Source organism: Primulina eburnea, chromosome 13, assembly GCF_022965805.1.
Source record: "Primulina eburnea isolate SZY01 chromosome 13, ASM2296580v1, whole genome shotgun sequence".
Classification (NCBI taxonomy): domain Eukaryota; kingdom Viridiplantae; phylum Streptophyta; class Magnoliopsida; order Lamiales; family Gesneriaceae; genus Primulina; species Primulina eburnea.
Window position 1 is genome coordinate 4,609,631 of NC_133113.1, and position 23,482 is coordinate 4,633,112.

The window sequence follows — 23,482 nt, forward strand, 5'->3', positions numbered from 1 at the left end:
CACTTTTTGGATCATGTATATTCTTTTGATGGTATATATATTGGAAATGTATTTTGGATCCTTCTTCCCTTTAAAGAAAAATTTTAAATTCCGCTGTTATTTTATAAAATGGGTCAGAGGTGTCACAGTAATTTTCTCTGAGATTCAAAACGTGCAAAGTGTGCGTATTACTTCAAGTAGAAAACGGCCGCCCTTCAAAGTCCTAGGTTTTCCTTTTTATAGATGATGGAGAGAAGCAATAAACTCTATTTAAACATTGATATCATATGTTATCAAATTATTAACATAAATATAATATCTCAATAGGTCAACAGTATGCTTAAATATATTTGCACAATTATCTCATTATCCTAAGAAAGGAAAAATTACATAATATAATCATACTCAATTTAAATCAAAAGATATAGTTAGGGAAATAATTTAATTCTATAATTCTTTCACACTTGGCAATATTATTTCCCTTCAGAATCTACCCACTTTCTTGAAATATATATATATATATATATATATATATATATATATATATATATATATATATATATATGTATAGACACACACACAAAATAAATTTCTGAGTTTAAAACCATCAACGATTTATCAAAAACTAATATGTTTTCACAAAAAATTCGATCATTAACATACATTTTTCAATTAAATAACAGATGGTTTGTGTGGGGATCCGGACGCTGATCTTTTCTTAATCTTATTTGGGATTTAATTATCAGTTCTGATAAACAGGGTCTAAAAATTTTTCTTTTTAAAATGTCAATGCGGAAGGTAATGGAATCATGCTATTATACAAATCAGTATAATAATACAAATCTTGTACAACATTTATCTAGTTCAACTAAGGTTCAACTACTATAATCAAGTAATAACACCTACTCTACAATAAGTCCGGAATCACCACGCTAACTCATCCTCTCTCATCATCTTCTTGACCCCGATCCAGCCCCACCTGTTGTCATGCACACATACAAAACAAGACAACAGCCGGATAACTCCGGTGAGAATAAATCCCAGTATAAAACATGGTAAGCATGTATAGAAACAATCTAAATCGTAAAACATGCTATCATAAACATATTCAAAGATAATAGATTTCATAATCTATGAAATCAAATCAAAATAAGCATGCAATTCAATTCAGATAAACATGCAATCAAAATCAAATCATATAACATGCTATCATAACTGAAAGCAATAAACATGGGTTTCATAGTCTATGAAACCATATCTATAAACACATGCAGTTCTAGTCAAATCATGTCTAGACTCGACTCAACTATAACTCTAGGGATCCCGGTGTGAATAAGACGTCAATGGCTGTCACCTACCCTCCCACTCGGGGTGACTGTACGTCTTATTCCTAGACTTCGGTCAGAGCTGTATCGACGGCTGCAATAGGAGTCAGAGCTGCTCCTAAGCTGGGATACACCGAACGTCTAGAAGTCTGACTATCTGTCAAACTTTCCTATCTCAAATGCAATGTATAACAATCTGTAAACAAAGCATGTTCATTTCAAACGATTTGAATATAAAGTCTATAAGCAAATCATAATCATATCAGAAGATAAACAATAATCAAGTATGTGATTTTATTGGGAAACTCAAATGAGATCTGATTTGAGTTATATCTTCCCAGATATCACATGAATTATACTTTTGTCGTCCCAGTCTGACGAAGACGAAGTCTCGAAGTCAAATCTGTCCATATCAATCTGATAATGACAAATCACACAAATACAATATCAGTATATATCTCTGTTCAGAATCTGTTCTGATCAATACTCAACTCGGTATACAATCTGATCCAAGTCAACAATATAACAATGAATCTCAATCAATATCATATCTGATCAATCTAAATCAATACTGATGTTTCGACGACATAACAACACAATCTGAATAACCCCATCAACCTGAACATCCCAGATATAATACCCGAACTCATAATCTCAATATCGGTATATTTAAAATCAATAATATACAAATCTGATATCAAAATCTCAGTCAATATCTTTCGAAAATCATAAAAATTACAGAAGCAGTCTGTTCTTTAATCTGACTTCAATTCTATAATGTCTACGGTAGCAGAAACATCATATCTGATTCATATTCAATTCTGACAATATCATAAATTCAAATCATGTCTAAACGTAACAAAACTTACGTCCAATTGTAGCCTGCGTCGACAGGAATACAGTACTGTACTCGAAATCAAAAACAGACGGGCAGATCTTTCATAACCTTCAAATTCCTAAACTAAAAAGGCGTAAGGTTTTCTAGAGGATTTGCTCGTTCTTCTTCTTGCTAAATTCTGAAGTGTAACATATGTATATATATATATATATATATCTCCCACGTTGCATGCTTCAAAACGTGGCACATTTCATGTTTTCCAGGTGGCGCTCGGGCGGTTAATCTTTACCTCCCGGGCGCGGAAGTTTCTGTCGACATATTTTCTTAACACACATTGGCGCTCGGGCGGTCAAAAACTACCGCCCGGGCGCCACATCTTCTGCCCGAACCATGCTCTTGTTGAACATTGGCGCTCGGGCGGTCACTTTCTACCGCTCGGGCGCCAATAGTTCTGTCCAAAACTTGCACAATTTATATGTTTTGCCCAATCTGGTCTTGGAATGGCCCGACTTCTTCATTCAAGTTCGATAACCTCACTCATGTCAATTAATCACGTCTGATTTCAATAATTAAGTCTCGGGCATTACAGTTTGTGTAATGAATGTAATGAATTGAGAATATCAATTTTCTTCTCTTTTGATATCGCTTTTGAATATATTTTATACTCTAGAGAAAGAAGATAAATAACAGAGGAAGAAAATATTTTATACTCTAGAGAAAGAATATATATTTTCTTCTCTTTAGATATCTCCTTAGACTTGGTCATGAGGCGATTGATTCATTCGAATTATATCAGGTACGAATCTATTATAGATCATAGAAGAAATTAAAAAATTCCATATATTTGATGGAGAAATATAACCATCCAGAGATTTGAGATGATGGAGAGAAGCAATCTGAGAACCTCATTATAATTTCCAATAGAAGCTTCTTTACGATATTTCAAATTCGCACTCTAATCGTTTGAGCATTTTCTCTTCTAATCGAAAGGAATTTCAAATACTTCAATATTAACATCATCCAAAATGTTTAAAATACTTGTACAAAATTAAATCACTCCATCTAAATCAAATACATGCATCCGAATGCAACCTCGTCCTCATCTTAAAGATCGGAAATGAACCCGAAAACTCACCCGACCCAAAGATATCTAGATTCGGGTCGGGTGGTGTGGGTCATTTGTAAGCTGCCCAAGTTGACAAATAAAAGGAATATTCCACTGCCCCGTCAAGTGATAACACTTGTATATATATAATTAGCCAAACAACCTTTCTTGTAGTTTTATTTTTAAATGAAAGTTATCAATTTATTATATTGAAATGGCAGCAGAGAAGATATGATAGAATAAATTTGGAATATGAAGTTAAATGGTTAAGTGATATCTTTGAATTTATTAAAAAAATGTTACCAACGTACTAAAACTTGAGAGCAAAAACTTATGTGAGATAGTCCCACGGGTCATATTTGTGAGATTGATCTCTTGTTTGGGTTATCTTTGAAAAAATTATTATTTTTTATGCTAAGGATATGTTTGGTGTGAGTGATAAGTAAAGGATAGATTAATAAACCAATGTTTGTCTTATTTTTTATGAGTCCAACTAATCAAGAAGTTCAAGATAAAAAAAAACCTACTTACTTGAAAAGATATCTCATTGTTTTGGAGGGATTGACAATCCAATTATATATCCTTACCTTGAGTTTTGACATCAATCCAATTAATTATCCTATCCTACACACCAAACATAGCCTAAGAGTATTAACTTTTATTGTGAATATGGGTAGTGTTAACCCGTGAGACGGTCTCACATGAGACTCATTCAAAATTGAGTAGGTCTTTTGTGAGACGGTTTTACGAATTTTTATCTGTTAGACGGGTCAACTCTAGCGATATTCACAATAAAAAAATTATACTCTTAACATAAAAAGTAATACATTTTCATATATGACTCAAATAAGAGACTCGTCTCACAAAATACGATCCGTGAGATGGTCTCACACAAGTTTTTGCCCTAAAAAGTAGTTACTGCAGGAGTTTTAAGTTTAATTGATAGTAATATATATTAATTGGATAAAATAAAATTTTTCAAAACTATAATATATATTGGACCCTTAGCACTATTTTTTTAATTGTTTTAGATTATGAATACAATCTATTCTTTCAATTAGGGATGTAAATGAGCCGAGCTGTTCGCGAGTTTTTCGGATCTCGGATCATTAAAAAGCTCGTTCGGGTTTGTTCGTTAAGCTTATCGAGCCGAGCCCGAGCCTTATTTTGGGCTCGACAATTTTGTTGAGCCGAGCTTGAGATTAATGATGTTCGGCTCGTTAGCTCGTGAACATGTTCGATAAGAGGTTCGTGAGCTCAAAATTGAGCTCGGCTCGTTTAGGTAGATCGTGAGCTCGAGCTCGAGCTCGAGCTCGAGCTCGGCTCGTTTAAGTGGTTCACGAGCTCGGGTTCGAGCTCAGCTCGTTTAGGTAGATCGTGAGCTCGAGCTCGAGCTCGGCTCGTTTAAGTGGTTCACGAGTTCGGATTCGAGCTCGGCTCGTTTAGGTAGATCGTGAGCTCGAATTTGAGATAATTAATGAGTTATAATATTAAAATAATTATGTATGATAAATAATAATAAATTAAAAATTAAAAATCTATACATATTATAAAAGTGTGAATTAAGGTCAAAGTTTTTCTATTGTGTATTGTCAACTTTGTTCTTAGTTTGTACATACAGAAAAAATTTAGTAAGGATGTTTTTGTCAAATCAGTTATTATGATAAGGACAAAATTGTCAAACTACATTTATGTTAGATAATGATCAAGTTGCCAAAAAAAGCTGAAACTTTAAAATTCTTTGATTTTTATTTTCTTGTAGATGAATTGAACAAAGTTTTTTCACAAAAAATATTAATTTGAAAAGATTGAAAAACCAAAATATATTGGTTTTATTTGCTTATAGATGAAGTGAAAAAGAATTTTTTCACAAAAACTTAATTTGTAAATTTTTTTCACAAAAAAGTTAATTTGTAGAAGATTAAAATAATAAAATTCTTTTGTTTTATTTTCTTGTAAATAAAATGAAAATATTTTTTCCACAAAAACTTAATTTGTATAATGACATGATGTTAAATATCTTTTATTTTACTTTTTGGGATATGAGCTTCTCAAATATAAGTTATTAGATTGGATTCTAATAAAATTGTATCAAAAATATATATTACGCTCATAATATCTAATTAAAATTTATAAAGCAGATACATGTATCATATTCAATCAATATTTCATATAATCTAATAGCCTAATATTGTTAAAAAAAACAATAGATCTTAAAAGTAGTTGACAACACTCCTTGAGATATGAGACCCAACTTTTAGAACATTATCCAAGAGTTCATCTGAAAGTATATATTTTGGGATTCATTCATTTTTCAGTAGACTTACTTTTATTGATGATAGTACCCACTTTACCATTCTGACTTAGGGGAGTAGGTTTCAAATTTGATGATAGTACATATCTTTGAAGGTAAATTTTTAAAATTATTATGAATAAATCTTTACAAAAATTATTCATTATTGCTCAATATTTCTCTTTATGAGTTATGATTGATAATAAGAAATATCAAATTTATTTGTTTTTATTTGCTTGTAGATGAAGTGAACATATATTTTTCACAAAATATTAAATTGAATATGATTTGTTTTATTTGGTAAATCTATAATCTTTTGAATGAGTTATATATGCAAGAAGCTTCTCAGAAAAAATTAATATATACAAATTTAATACTTCCAATAATATAGTATGAAATATAAAAAAATTATGTTATCTTAATTTTGAATTTTTGTATTTAAATAACATATTGCATAAATATGTTATATCATTAAAAAGTTGAACAATTTTTGATAAATATAATAAAATATTAATTAAATCATATTTTGTCAGTTGTCTAGAAGATAGAATTACCAAAATTCATTGATTTTATTTGCTTGTAGATTAAATTAAAATATTTACAAAAAATAAATAATAAATTACGAAGTAATACATTACCAATAACTTCAGTAATAACACAAGCGAAGTAAAATAATATTATTTACTTCGGATGTTTAAAAACACGGGCTTCACTATTTTTTTTTATTATATTTTACTTCGGCATATCAATGTTGACGAAGTAAAAAAATAAGTTCATGCTGAAGTAATAAGATGAACCGCGCAGATTAACAAAGGAAACTAAAATATACTGAACATTTAACGACGGTTTGTTAGCAGCTTTACTTCGGCAATAATAAATTACGAAGTAATACATTACCAATAACTTCAGTAATAACCAAGCGAAGTAAAATAATATATTTTACTTCAGATGTTTAAAAACACGGGCTTCACTATATTTTTTTATTATATTTTACTTCGGCATATCAATGTTGACGAAGTAAAAAAATAAGTTCATGCTGAAGTAATAAGATGAACCACGCAGATTAACAAAGGAAACTAAAATATACTGAACATTTAGCGACGGTTTGTTAGCGGCTTTACTTCGGCAATAATAAATTACGAAGTAATACATTACCAATAACTTCAGTAATAACACAAGCGAAGTAAAATAATATATTTTACTTCGGATGTTTAAAAACACGGGCTTCACTATATTTTATTATTATATTTTACTTCGGCATATCAATGTTGACGAACTAAAAAAATAAGTTCATGCTGAAGTAATAAGATGAACCGCGCAGATGAATGAATAAAGGAAACTAAAATATACTTTAGCGACGGTTTTTTGCTAACAAACCGTCGCTGATTTAATCAGCGACGGTTTTTAAACATTCCGTCGCTAATAGCGACGGTTTTTACGCGCACATGTGCGCACACTTCAGCGCATATGCGCGAGTGCTTCTGTTCTCGCATCGAAGCTACTGGCCTCTTCGTGCATATGCGCATGACAGAGCACGCATATGCGCGAGGTCTTCTGCCTACCTCGCGCATATGCGCGCATCGGCGTCGCGCATATGCGCGAGAGACACTGCCCTTACACATCAATTTTCGTATGTAATCACATTTCCAGTCACGGTTGGTTTTAAATCTTCGCCGATTTACTTAGCGAGGCATGAACAGGAAGCTCATTCATGCTCTGGTAATTCTTTTATGTTTTATCATGTTGAATTCCTATTTGGTTGTTGGGTTTAATTAAGTTGTTTTTTTCTTATTTGATCATTAGAAAAAAGAACCGATCCCAAAGAAACTTATTTAATTATGTTGTTTTTTTCTTATTTGTTAACGAGCCGAGCTCGAGCCGAGCCCGAGCTTCAAACCAAAGGCTCGTAACGAGCCCGAGCCGAGCAAATAGTTTAACGAGCCGAGCCCGAGCTCGCTAAACGAGCTTGTTTAACGAGCCGAACCCGAGCCAGGTTCATTAAACAAGATAAACGAACCATTAACGAGCCGAGCTCGAGCCGAGCCCGAGATTCATAAATTCCGAACGAGCCGAGCCCGAGCTTCAAACCAAAGGCTCGTAACGAGCCCGAGCCGAGCAAATAGTTAAACGAGCCGAGCCCGAGCCTGATACTGTTCGGCTCGGCTCGGCTCAGCTCATTTACATCCCTACTTTCAATGAAACAATGGAGCAGCAGATAATGCAAATATAAAGTGGAAATTAGCTCTAAGGGAAAAGTGTAGTCCAACGTATTGCCTTGAAAAAGAGTATCGGATCAGATTAGTTGCATCTGATTAACGGGCCGGGTTGGCAGTCAACGGGCCCATTTTCATTATTTTTAATTGCTTTTCTGTTTTAAAAGAAGTTTCAAAAGAAGTATTCAGAAATAGCAACAATATCACGAATTACAAGTTTTGAAATCTGTTAAGAAATTAAAGGGGTTATTTAAGTTTACTATAGTTTCTTTTAGATAAATGAAATTTATGTTGTGAGTAGATTATCATGATATATTTGATTCAACGAAAATAATATCTGAACAATAACGCTTAAAAATGTTGGAAATTGAAAATAATATAGATATGTTAGGTTCGAAGATTAATTTGGAGGGGGTGAATAAATAATTTCAAAAACAAAATTACAAATATTTCGGTTGTGTTAGCAACATTGAAATGAAATTATTATTAGATGGGTTATCATTAAGTCAGCATTGGAAACTGCACGGAAATAGACTAATTGAAACGGTTTGAACACGAAATGACTTAAAAAAAAAATCACTCGAGCTATCAAAATGGAAAGTAAAAATATGCTGACGGAAATGTAAATGACACGCGTTTGTTTCTGGATGTTTGGAGACTTCAATACTCCTATGTCACCCCTTTTTACTTGCGGAATGATTGCACTAAAAGACTTCGATAATTACAATAATTTGCAATCACCAACTTCAGTAGGAATTATTAATGCCTAGTTGAAATTCTTAGTATATTTCAATATTTAAACAAATGAGCAGCAAGATTCTTACTCTCAATTACTAGTATTTCACAAAGAATTCTAAACACGAATTGATCTTTAAATGATCAGATTTTAAACTATCAGTGTGTATTTACTTCGATCAGTTAGGCTTTTCAGAAAGAATGTTGAACTTAGAAAGATTTGATTGTGTACAAGGATTTTCCCATAAAGATTCAAAGATATTTTAAAATTTGTTTAACTTATCTATTTATAGGCTTTGCTTGCAACAATCATATTTTCGAAAATATTTGCTCATGAATATTCAGTTTTCTTCTTAAATTCAATTTAGTTAGGCTATGTAATTATCCATTGGATAAGCATACTTGTTAAATCACCAAAACGTAACCTTCTAATATTTTTTTCTCTTTTTGGTGTCAGAAAAAATTATGCAATTAAGTCAAAAAACTGAATTCATTAATAAGAAGAGAATTTACTATATTGAAACATCAAATATACAGAAAATTTCCTCTAGGCAGTATCTTCTTTGATAATGTTTATGAGATCCAGAGTGCTTAATATTAGAGTCAGTTGGTTTCTAAGAAGAGTATGTCTCATGTGAGACCGTCTCACGATCATAATCTGTGAGACGGGTCAATCCTAACCATATTCACAATAAAAAGTAATACTCTTAGCATAAAAAGTAATACTTTTTCATGGGTGACCCAAATAAGAGATCCGTCTCACAAATAAGACCCGTGAGACCGTCTCACACAAGTTTTTGCCTTCTAAGAATGAACAGTCGACTTCGGCTATTTTCTCTTGTGGAGTGAGTCTCATGTGAGACCGTCTCACGGATCTTAATCTGTGAGACGGGTCAACCCTACTCATATTCACAATAAAAAGTAATACTTTTTCATGGATGACCCAAATAAGAGATCCATCTCATTAATATGACCCGTGAGATCGTCTCATACAAGTTTTTGTCTCTCTTGTGAGCATGACTGCATGATTTGGTAGCCTTATTTTCTTCCCTCTTTTTTTGTCAACACCGGAGGGTGCTTTCGGGTAGGCAAGAACAAAATCTAACTAATTACTAACTACTCCATCAATCTTCTCGCTAAAATTAGCCTGAAAATCCTCAATCTCGGTGCAAATCTAAAAATTATTATTCATTATTTGTCCATCAAGATGAGTAGCAGTAGCCACCCAAGTTTTCTTGATTTTCTCCAAGCGAGTAAATATATTGATCATGCTTCTTGACAAATCACATATTTCATTGAGCATTTAATCTTTAAAGGAATTTTGAGCTTCCTCAATGTTCAAATGGCTTCTCTTCATAATTGTGATTGATGAAGAATAAGTTTTTAGGCTCAAGTGAATCATGTCCAACGTATTCTCATAAAAAAAAATCTAAATCTATAAAATAGGGCTCAATCTTTGTGGAGATCTGCCTTATTGGTGAAGATGTTGTAGTTTTTGATTGCACGGGCAGTATAGCTTTTTCATCAGTGACTTGATTGAGTGGTTCAGTTTGGTTCTCAGATGCTGACTGAGAAGATGACCCAGCAGCTGTTTTGTTTTTTGCTTGAGGATCCACTGGCTCAAACAGCTTATGGTCATTCTCCCAAAATTTGACTTTCAATTGCAGTGATACAAGATTCATACCCAATTGATATATCAATGAAATATCATCAAATGTTGTTGGGCAAGATGGTTCATAATTTGATCTCTGCTCTGCACACACTTTGGTCAGTTTATGAAATGCACGGAACATCAAGAAAGTATTGTCTGCGTTGAAGAGCTTCAGATATTACTAATGTTTTGACTAGGTTGAGCACAACTTTCTCCAATGCTATAAATCTATCTTCAGCTTCTTAGCAAAGATGGATGTCCTAAACTCAAACCATTCATAAAAAAATTGACATTCTCTTCAGCAAATTCAATAAGCTCATCCATTAGAAGATCAATCTGATTCTGAACGCTCATTGGTTTGGTTTCCACAACCTCAACCATTTTTTCTTTTCCTTTTCTTTTTCTTTTTCTTGATGTTGTATTGGTTGAAAATTTTGAGTTCAGCCTTGACTTGTGGGCTGAATAATACTTCTAATGATGACTCATTTTGCTGGTCAAGGAGGAGGCATAGATGTTGGCACACTAATTCGTTTCGTCTTTTCAAGAAGATATTCAGTAGCATTGTCATCAGATTCATTGAATACTTGTGCTTAAGAGAATGGTACAACCTTGATTGGAATAGGCACAGGCTTAGTTTTGGAGGTTCGTGGCTTCTTTGGAGGAGGAGAATGAGTAGCCATATCAGAGTCACTGGATTCAAGAACCAATTTCATTTTCGATTTTGGAATGGTAGCCTTACTGGCTTTTTTATCTGAGGTCTTCTTGAAAAAGGACAACTCCTCTCCTATTTTCCATTTTACAACCATCATCCTGATAGTAGAAATATTAAGAGCATGTCCCTTAGGCGTGAGAGAAAGAATATTTGCTGTAGTGGGAGCCTTGAATTTGTGCAGGGTGACTGAATTTCTAAGCAAACCTCCTGGATCTTTGAATAGTCTGCTGAGAGGAATAGCGAATCCAGTAGATTGTTTCTCAGAGCAAATCATGATTTTGAGAATCTCGAATAGGATAACTGAATAGTTAATCTTGATCCCAGTAGCAATAGTTGTTATCACAAGAAATATTTCAGTGGTGAAGGCATCGAAAAAGACTGCCTTAGCCAGAATAGGCTTCTCCACCACATCAGCTAGCAAATGATATTTCAGCTTCATCTCTTTTTTCTTTCCAGAAGTTTTGATAAGGTCTCTAGTAGCAAAAAACTTATATTTTCATGTCTTCAGCGGCCTGCTGAGGAACTTTCAAGAAAACAGTCAACTCTTCAAAAGGCAATTGAAACATAGTAGAGAATAAAGCTTGGTCAATCAGCAAAGGCATAAGAATTTTTCCATCTTCAGAAACCTTTCATCTGGCATAGAAATTCTTCAGTTCAGACACGTAAATCTCTAAGGAAAAACCGAGAAAGATCTTGAGTCCAGGTGACTCAATCGCCTTGAAGACTTCTAAGATTGCATAATCTTACATAGAATAGATCGATTCAAAATCGACTGCGAATGCATTCATGATCAAAGAAGGATTTGCTGGTGGTGCTATTTCTGAAATTGAATCTTGAGAATATATATTATAAATTTTTCAGAGTGAAAAGAAGCAAAAATTGATACCTAGAGCAAGAGTATAATGGAAGAAGGAAATCAAAAGGTAAACTGAAAACATTAAGGATTTTCGATGTTTAAAACATGACACTTTTGAACTGGTAAACAGACATGACACCTGTCACCCTGTCAATTAAAATTTTTAAAAAAATTAAAAACAAGGTAAGTACTGTGTACGAATTTTAAAATTTTAAAATAAATGAAATAGTCAAGTATCCCTTAATGGTTAATAATGAGAATTTAAATAAATCATTAAAGTCAATACTAAATGATAAGATCAGTTAAACCAAGAGTACTATCTATCAGTTAAGTTGTGAAGCTAACTGTAAGTTAGTGAAACTCAAAGACTAACTGACGATTCTTTTATCAATTGAGCTTCACGGTTCAGTATTTTTCCCTAAATTCGTGCATTGAAGATAAATCAGTACGTCCTAAAATATTTCTAGAAACTTATTCTCTGCAAGATTTTTGGTGAATATGTCGGCTACTTGTTGTTCAATTAAGACATACTCCAACCGGATGTTCTTCTTTAACATACGATCTCAAATAAAATAAAGACAAACTTCAATACTCTTGGTCCGAGAGTGCAAAACTAGTTTATAAGTGAATGAAATTTCACTTGTGTTATCGCAAAAGATTGGCGACTCCTTACCATCAATGACATAATCTTGCAGTTGTTGTTGAATCCACAATGGTTGGGTACAACAACTACCAGCATCTAGGTATTCAGATTTTCAGTTGAGGTGGCAATCGATATTTGGTTTTTGCTGAACCGAGAAATCGGTCGGCCTTCAAGAAACTGACATGACCAACTGGTGCTCTTCATGTCAAGCTTACAACCTGCATAGTATGCATCAGAATATCCAACTAGATTGAACGATGATTCCTTAGCATATCATAATCCAAAATTTTGTGTTCCTTTAAGATACTTATGAATTCTTTTTGCAGCTAAATAAAGAGACTGTTTTGGATCAGACTGAAAACGAGCACACATACAAACTGAAAACATGATATCAGGTCGAATAGCAGTTAGGTACATAAGAGAACCTATTAAACCTCGATATAATGTTACCTCGACTGATATCCCATCTTCTTTTTATCAAGCTTAACTGATGATCTCATAGAGGTTGCTACAACTAAACATGCTTCAATTCCAAATTTCTTCGGTAATTCTTTGGTGTTACTGATAAAATTTCTCGCACCCAACTTCTTGACTTGCAAACCGAGAATAGAAATTCAGTTCACCCATCATGCTTATCTCAAATTTGTTCTCCATTAGTTTATCAAACTTTTCGGAGAGTTTTGAATTAATGTCATCAACATAGATTTGTACTAATAGAGTATGATCACATTTCACAAATGTAAATAATTTTTTATCAACTGAGCGAATTGTAAAGCTGTGATCAAGTAAAAAAATTGTGATAAAGTGTCATACTATGCTTGTGATTATTGTTTTAGAATATACAAAAATTTATTTAATCTAAACATATGATTAGACAAAGTACAATTAATAAAATGTGGATGTTGTTCCACATACAATTCTTCTTGAAGTATGTCATTTAGAAAGACACTCTTTACATTCATCTGAAACACTCTCACTGGTGGAATACTCTGACTCAGATGAGTCAATTTCAAAATCAATCCACTTGGCCTTATTGTCCTCAGCCACTAGTATCATTGAGTCTCTTCTTTTTCTGACTGACCTCGTGTCATCCTTGGACTTCTTTTCATGATATCAACATTCTTTGTTAGTTGGTATTCTCTCATCCTTCTTTGGCTTAGGGCAGTTGGCTATGAAATCCCCAAGTTTCTCACAGTTGAAACACACATTGTCCTCATTAGTGGACTCTTTCTTGTACTGATTGCATCTGGTTGGCCTTTGGAAATTTCCCTGGTTCTTCCTCAAAAACTTGCCAAATTTCTTAATGAACAGTAACATAGAATCACCTGCTCAACTGCACAGCTGACTTCTCTTTCGAGATAGTTTGTTCATTGTTTATAGTAGTCAGAGCTTTCGTCAGTTTTGTGGATGACTCACCATCAGTTCTTGTTTCGAGTTTAAATTCATATGCCTTAAGGTCTGCAAACAAATCATGTTGTTCAAGCTTATTAAGGTCTTTTGATTCACATACAGCCATTTTTTGACATCCCATTCTCTTGGGAATGCCCTCATTATTTGGAATGTTATTTTACAATTGTCATATTCTTTGCTAGGAGCAGCCAACTCGATTATGATATTGCTAACTCTTTCATCGAAGTTTGACGTAGACTCCAGGGACCTTCATCTTGATGTTGTCAAATTTCTGTATTGCAATAGACATCTTTTTTTCCTTTGTTTGATCATTACTTTCACATTGTTGTATCAGTTTCTCCTAGATGTCTTTGGAAGTAGAACACATCTTGATATTTGTGAAAGTATTTTTGTCTAGTGTCTAGTAAAAAATATCATTAGTCACATTAGCTAGGTCGTATTTCTACTTGTCTTCATCAGTTCATTATTTTCTGGGCTTTTCAATCATTTGTGTATCACCATCATTGACAACAATGCCAATATTATCTTTCATGATCTTCATTGGTTCCGAAAGCAGAGTAAGCGACGATCAACGCAGGAATTATACCTCTACCCAGAAGTCTTTTTCGCCACATCGCGTATAACGGGAATCGAACCCCCTGCTGCTGTCGGGGCCAGATGTGATGACAAACCACTTTTCATTTTCTTATTCAGCTAAATTAGCCTGCATTCCAATCTTCCAGTCATCAAAATTCTATTTGCAAAACATTGATATTTTGCTAAATGAGGCCATTTTTTTGGTAATGTTCAGACCATTTATTATGATCAAATATTGATTTAGAAAGGGTGAATAAATAACCTCAACAAATTTTACAAATATTTTGGTTGGTTTAGCAACACTGAAATGAAATTCTTGTCAGTTGGGTTGTTAATAAGTCAGTAAGGTAAATTGCGCGGAAATAGACTAAATAAAACGGATTGAACACGAAATAGCTTAAAATAAAAGTCAGTTGGGCTATCAAAATGGAAATTAAAAAAAGGATGACTGAACTATAAATAACATGAGTTTGTTTCTGGATGTTCGGAGACTTCAATACTCCTACGTCACTCATTATTCCTGGTGGAATAATTGCACTAAAAGACTTTAGTAATTACAATAGTTTGAAACCCCCAAACCTATTATTCATTTCTCTAATAGAGTATGTTAATATATGAGAGACAATATTTACACTTTATAAATTGTTGAGCTATAGAAGATCTAGCACAATTTTTTGGAAGTGAAAACCCAATCCCTTTCCCAACTTCCCATATATTAAAAATAAAGTTATCATGTAGTGAAATATCCATATTTCTAATCCAAACATGCATAGAGTGTTCCACGATGAGCATGAAGTTGTTGACTGAAAAGCAAAAGAGACCTCTTCGCATAAGCCAACAACGAAACCATAGATTTTCTCTTCCACATCCTCAATCTGCCCGTGGCCACTGTCATTCGCCTGCAGTGCAAGCAAGGAATGTTGCACGGGTTCCTTAGCAAACATGTACAAAAACATAGAAATCCTGAACGAATTGTACATCCACTTGAACCAAACTAAAGAATGTTGAGCCGGTGCCTCTTACTATCGTTTCTCTGTCCTTTTGCTCCTGATGAAAGATACACTTGCTAGTGATGAACAAAAAGTTCTTCATGTGCGGACAGAACTACAATCATTGTGTTCTGGATTTCTCGGAGTGCAAGAAGAGTATTAGTATGGTTGTTGCGTACATTCCTCCGCCGGAGAAATAGGCGTCAGCAGAAGGGAGTGGGGGTTTGTGGTCCCTTACAAGATAATGGATAACCTGGTGGTGAAGCCCATATCCACTATTTTAAGCTTTACATTGCTCAATATTTTCAATGTTTCTCAAGGCTTTTTTCTTAAAATAATATAAAAAATAAAATATATTTATTAAAATATAGCAATTTGGTATCATTTATAAATGTATAACAATCCAGGAATCCATGTCAGATTGTACTTGATTAAACAATTTTCTAATTAAATTTTAAATATATTTTTTATTTTAAAAACTAAAAGGAATACTTGAATCTGGTGCAACATGAATTTGTGGCCGTCCGTCCCGAATTCACCTTTTGTGCGTGTTATAAATTGCGGAACTTAATTTGAAATAATTCACGTTGCTCTTTTGAAGAAGCAGCGTTGGAGAGCTTAATTCGTTGCATTGAGGAAGCAGCATTGGTTTTTTGTTGCTATAATTTACGTGCATTCAAGCAATTATATATTTTTCTTATTATTAAATAATTTTATTTTAATTTTTTAAAAAAATATATATATGTAATTCAGAACTACAGAGAAAATTATTTTAGTATTTCTTTAAGCAACAAACATCTTCTAAATTCTCACGGTTTCAACATTTCTTTTTCTTTTTTAGTTTGCTTTTCTAATACGTGTAAGGTACTATTATATTTTTTTAATATTGAAATTATTTTGTTTTTGTAATATTTCTTATAACAATGTTCATTTATTTCAGGATTTAATATTATTCATTGATTTTATCACAAATTTCATACCAATTTTGAAAAGATAATTTCAGTAATTAATTTCTCGTAGTTGTATTATTTGTAATTATAGTATAACAATAGTTGTTGTTATATAAATAATAGTTGCATGTATTAATATACTTATAATATTGTTGGCTTGCATTATACTAATAATTATAATTTTGTTAAAAATTATATATTTATTAATAATCATGATATAACAATAATAATAGTAATAATAATTAGACAACTAATAATAAACAGAAGTTTGTGATTTTTAAAATGTTTTTCAATATTATTATGTAAAAATAATTATATTATTTAAATATAAAAAATTGCATTTAATATGTTATATGAGTTAATATTAGCGTAATTAATACATATGAAAAATTAAAATATTTAATCACTTTTGTAAAAAAATCTATGAATAAGACAACTAATAATAAATACCTTACATATATATTAGAAAAACAAACTAAGAAAGTAAAAAAAATGTTGAAACCGTGATAATTTAGAAGATGCTTGTTGTTTAAAGAAATGATAAAACATTTTTTTCCGTAGTTCTGAATTACATATCAAAATATTAAAAAAAACAAAACAAAACAAAACAAATATTTTAAAATAAAATGATTTTATTAGTAAGAAAAATATATAAATGCTTGCATGCACGTAAATTAGATCGACAAAAAACCAACGCTGCTTCCTCAATGCAACTAATTAAGCTCTCCAACGATGCTTCTTCAAAAAGAGCAACGTGAATTATTTCAAATTAAATTTCGCAATTTATAACACGCACAAAAAGTGAATTCGGGACGGACCGCCACATATTCATGTTACACCACATTCAAAAGATTCCTTTTATTTTTTTAAAAAAAATAAAAAAATTATATTTAAAATTTAATTAAAAATTATTGAATCCGATACAATCTGAGACGGATTCTTATGAATCTGCTACAGATTGTACCGGATTGTTATACATTTACAAATGACACTAAATTGCTATATTTTTATAGATATATTTTCTTTTTATATTATTTTAAGAAAAAAGTTTTTTCTCAACTGTAAATGAATGGTTGAAGATGAAAAATATTGACCATAGTTGTGAGAACCCGAGTTTCCAGCATTCCAGCAGCAATGCAAAATTCCAGCAGAAGCTAATATTTCAGAAGCTGATATTTTCCAGCAGATTAGAACCCAGCAGCAAACAACAGATAAATCCAGCAGCAGACAACAGATAAAATCTAGCAGTAGCAGCACGAAATTCCAGCAGACAGTTACTAATTCAGCCAAGACTTGTAACTGAAGCATTTAACACAGAATAAAGATTGTTAATGGCAGATTGTGACCATTAAGTGGGAGGCTAACAGTCAGAATTTTGCCTATATATAACACCCTCAAACCTCTGAATTGATGTTACACAAATCTTGAGTTATCACTTTAAATATTTGAGATAAGAGAGTGCTTATTTTCGGGCAGTAGAAACCAGTACTGAGAGCAAGCATATTTCCAGACTTCAACCGAAACTCTCCAGCAAATTACAGTAAGTGGGCTTATGTATAAGTATTTTGAATCCAGTTTGATTATTTATGTTTTAAAGCAAAGTTTCTGTATGATCGATTTCTGATATCTGAATTTTGAAGCACTGAAACCTAGTAACTAATTATAGGAATATATATTCTGAACATTACTGATTACCGATTACTGATTACTGATTACTGGCCTCACCCCTTAGAGAAGAGAACATATAAGGGACTGATATCAGTTTAGCCATGAAATTCACGAACGTGCTCAGTGCTTATTGATAAACTTCTGATTTCTGATTACTGAATATTTATTACTGATTTCTAAATACTGAACACTGATTTCCGTTATAAAAATAAGAATTTATGTATATTTTCGTATTAATGTTTCTGTATGAAAATGATTTTGAAAACTGGGAGTTATTCCCGCCCCCGCTTACTGAGTGACAACCATATCACTCACCAACCATAACATCTCAGATAAGAACGATGAAGAAAGGTTAGAAGAAAAGGAGCAGAATCAGTTTTGGGGATGGTGAAGAAGAAGACTGTTATTCTCAGTTTTAAATTATGTTTTTCCGATGCATCTGTAGAAGCAATGTGTTAGGATCGATTAGGGGGTAATCGTTGAGATATAATAGCTCGGTTCTTGAAATAAAGAACACCAATGAATTAAATCGAGTTTGGTTTTCAAACCAAGCGGAAGACACTCAAAATAATCCTTCGTAGAAACCGATTAAATATTTTGTAAACCATTTAAGATATATGCAAGTTGAATAAGTAAAAATATTTTCGGTTGAAGCATTTTATCAAACACTTGGTATGCAATATTTTGGTATTTGAAGAACACATAAAATGCTTCAACAATGCATCCTTTAGAAACTACGAAAATGATAAGTAAATGCAATAAACAAATAGACACGAATTTGTTTATGGATGTTCGGAGATTTCAACACTCCTACGTCACCCCTTCTTCCCCTTGGGAAGGATCCACTAGAAGACTTTGATTCATACAACTCTTTGTACAAACCCGATCCGGAAGGGCAGCACCCAACTAGAACTCCTAGCACTCAAGATTGTAGGCAGCACCTCACAATCAGCATATTGTTTAATGTCTCATATGCAAAGACTACAAACACAATGTGTTACGTCTTTGTGTAAAGACTCACTCAACTAAACTTGTAAGCTCAACTCTCTCATATATGTGTGAGTGATTGTGTGTGTGAGGAATTTATCTTTTACAGTGCACATCTCAAATGTATCCTCACACAAGGGCTTGTGCTCTCAACTAGCTGATTTCTTCATGCTAACTGCCCATGCTTTGAATCCACTTCCAAAGCTATTGTTTGATCTTCAAGATGTTGTATTTATAAGCCCCAACACTGATATATACGTTAGACACAAGAATATGACCGTTGGGAAAGTTTCTGTACTGTTTCGGGAAGTGCAACGGTCAAATTCAGCAATTTTCTCGACTGGTCAACTCTGGTCAACTGGTCAACTCTGGTCAACTCAACTGATCGTTCAGTTCAACTGGTCAGCAGGTCAGCAGCTGGTTCAGTTCAACTGGTCAGCAGGTCAGCAGCTGGTTCAGTTCAGCAGGTCTGGTTCAGTTGAGTTTCAACTGGTTTGCTGAAATCAGCCTAACTGATTTCAGTTGGTGCAGAACCAGTAGCTTCATCGTCATTTATCAGCATCATAAGCTTCGATTCAGACTTTGACTTATAAGAATGATTTGTAGATCTTTGTCTTATCTTTCCAACGCATACTGAATCGCTTCGTTTCGATAACCGAGCTGAGAGATATGACCAAAATACCACAGCTGCTCAAAGCCAACTGATTGCTGTTTTCGTGCAATCAGTTCGTCACTTCAGCGATCAGTTAGCCCTTGATAACATCCGATTTTGCCCAACTGACGTGAAATACGATTTGTTCCAAATTGAGTTTTCTAATCAGTCCAATTCGCGGATTGTCATTTGGATCATCCAGTTGAGAGATATCTTCAAAACACCGAAGCTCGCCAGAAATTCATTTTGTGCAAAATTCAGTTTCAGCTTGCTTCTTGTGTTTGCAACTTCACACTTGAGTAAATATGTTAGAAACACAATAACAAGTTTTGTTAACATCAAAATCAAGATTGCGAACTTGAAAAGTTCCAACAATCTCCCCTTTTTTGATGATCACAAAACTTGGATAAACAATCAACTCAACTAACATATTTCTCCCCCTTTTTGTGTGAATCAAAAAGTCATATTTTCAAAACATTTTAAACAAAATTTTCTCCCCCTCAATATTTAAAAATAATAACTCCATTAAAATCTTAATGAGGTCTCCCCCTATATTTTTGAAATTTTGAAAAATGTAAAAGAAGAGAGATAACTCACCACTTTTCTTCATGGCTCATTTTCTGCTGCAGCACATATGCTTTGCCTTCAATGAATAAACCTTATTTTCTGGAGCATAACTAGGCTGAAAATTTTATACCGCTGCGAACCTCTACGAGTCTAGTTTACAACGCAAAAAACGGTTCGTCATTTGGATAATCGAGCAAGGAGATATGTCATTTTTCCCACGGTCGCTACAAGCTGCGCGAAAATTCAGTTTTGCATATATATGTGTAAAAAATCTGAAATTTCGAATTTTAAACATCAAAATCAGTTTCAATGCTCTTTCAAGAACAACCCGCTCTGATACCACTTGTTAGGATCGATTAGGGGGTAATCGTTGAGATATAATAGCTCGGTTCTTGAAATAAAGAACACCAATGAATTAAATCGAGTTTGGTTTTCAAACCAAGCGGAAGACACTCAAAATAATCCTTCGTAGAAACCGATTAAATATTTTGTAAACCATTTAAGATATATGCAAGTTGAATAAGTAAAAATATTTTCGGTTGAAGCATTTTATCAAATTTGAAGAACACATAAAATGCTTCAACAATGCATCCTTTAGAAACTACGAAAATGATAAGTAAATGCAATAAACAAATAGACACGAATTTGTTTATGGATGTTCGGAGATTTCAACACTCCTACGTCACCCCTTCTTCCCCTTGGGAAGGATCCACTAGAAGACTTTGATTCATACAACTCTTTGTACAAACCCGATCCGGAAGGGCAGCACCCAACTAGAACTCCTAGCACTCAAGATTGTAGGCAGCACCTCACAATCAGCATATTGTTTAATGTCTCATATGCAAAGACTACAAACACAATGTTTTACGTCTTTGTGTAAAGACTCACTCAACTAAACTTGTAAGCTCAACTCTCTCATATATGTGTGAGTGATTGTGTGTGTGAGGAATTTATCTTTTACAGTGCACATCTCAAATGTATCCTCACACAAGGGCTTGTGCTCTCAACTAGCTGATTTCTTCATGCTAACTGCACATGCTTTGAATCCACTTCCAAAGCTATTGTTTGATCTTCAAGATGTTGTATTTATAAGCCCCAACACTGATATATACGTTAGACACAAGAATATGACCGTTGGGAAAGTTTCTGTACTGTTTCGGGAAGTGCAACGGTCAAATTCAGCAATTTTCTCGACTGGTCAACTCTGGTCAACTGGTCAACTCTGGTCAACTCAACTGATCGTTCAGTTCAACTGGTCAGCAGGTCAGCAGCTGGTTCAGTTCAGCAGGTCAGCAGCTGGTTCAGTTCAGCAGGTCTGGTTCAGTTGAGTTTCAACTGGTTTGCTGAAATCAGCCTAACTGATTTCAGTTGGTGCAGAACTAGTAGCTTCATCGTCATTTATCAGCATCGTAAGCTTCGATTCAGACTTTGACTTATAAGAATGATTTGTAGATCTTTGTCTTATCTTTCCAACGCATACTGAATCGCTTCGTTTCGATAACCGAGCTGAGAGATATGACCAAAATACCACAGCTGCTCAAAGCCAACTGATTGCTGTTTTCGTGCAATCAGTTCGTCACTTCAGCGATCAGTTAGCCCTTGATAACATCCGATTTTTCCCAACTGACGTGAAATACGATTTGTTCCAAATTGAGTTTTCTAATCAGTCCAATTCGCGGATTGTCATTTGGATCATCCAGTTGAGAGATATCTTCAAAACACCGAAGCTCGCCAGAAATTCATTTTGTGCAAAATTCAGTTTCAGCTTGCTTCTTGTGTTTGCAACTTTACACTTGAGTAAATATGTTAGAAACACAATAACAAGTTTTGTTAACATCAAAATCAAGATTGCGAACTTGAAAAGTTCCAACACAATGTTTTGTCTGTTTTACATTTCTGCTGTAAAACATTAATGATTCGAGTTTGTATCAGACAATGAATTATTTCGTATTATGAATAAAAAGACTGATTTCTGAATTTTGTACTTCCGAGGCTTGTTGTTTTCTAGTGTAAATTTGAGAGCAACGCCGGTGTCAACCAACTCCTGTCCCGGGGCGTGACATTGAAGTGGTATCAGAGCAAACCAGGTTTCATGATATGGGGAGGAGGAACTAGAAATAATAAGTTCTTATAAACTTCTGAAAATAAGTTCTTAAAGTTACTGAAAATAAGCTACTGTAATAGACTACTGAAATGATAGATTAACTACGTACAGTTAGGAAAATCAGTAGGGGAACAAATTAGAATACAGTAGCATGTCTAAAAAAATTCAGTAGACCCAAAACCAGTAGCCCGAAACCAGAACCAGTAGACGAAATCAGTAGATCTGAATGCAGAAGACTGGGTCAGTAGACTCGGAATGCAGCAGACTGGTTCTAACAGTGCTGGAAAGCAGCAGACAATGCTGAAAAAGCAACAGACTGATTGCAGTAGATAGTGTATTCCAGCAAGTGCATGCAGTAGACTTTGCAAATGGCATAGAAGTTGAGGTGTTTTTCGCGCAAACTTCAAATGGCCATAACTTTTGATCCAGGAGGAATTTTTACTATTAAAAGTAGGCGTTGGAAAGCTCCCGACGAGGAGAACCTAACCAAGAACCATTCCATCGTTCTAGCACCGCCGAAAAACCCCAAAATCTGTGATATCATCATTTCCGTAAAATTGCCCAACTTTTCGAAACTTTAAAGAATTTTCATTTTCAAACGGCTTAGCATTTTTATACCAAACTTGGTACCATTCATGTTCTTGATGTGAGGATTTTTGGTAAATTTTTCACGCCATTCTGAGATTGAAAATTTTTTGAGTTATTTTCTCCTACTAAATGTTATAGGCATACTGATTCTGTTCATTCCAGTAATTGTCTATAGTTCGACTTGTATTCTTCATATAGTTTCTGAACCTTGACTCTCATGCTTTGGATGTAGGATATGATCGACCAGAGTAGCTACATTAAGAGTTTAGAGAGGAAGATAGAGAAACTTAAGGAGCATAACTACTTCCTAGAGCTGGATAAAGACGAGTTAGAGCGTCGAGCAGAACACTTGAGGTGTGATGTTCAACGATATGCTCACTATCTGCATGAAACAGAAGAGAGGAATAGGAAGACTCAAGAAGAGTTTGATACCTCTCAAGAGATGGTGGCCGAGTTCATCGAGTTACGTGATGCCTTGGTTGAGAAAATCCAAGTACTTAAGGATCAAAATCACCAACTCGTACACCAGCATAATCAGTATAGGGAACATACTGATGCTCAGATTCAAGAGCTGCAGGACACTTTCGAAATTCTTAGCGACCAGAATGCAGTTTTGCATGGTCATATTGAACATCTTGAAA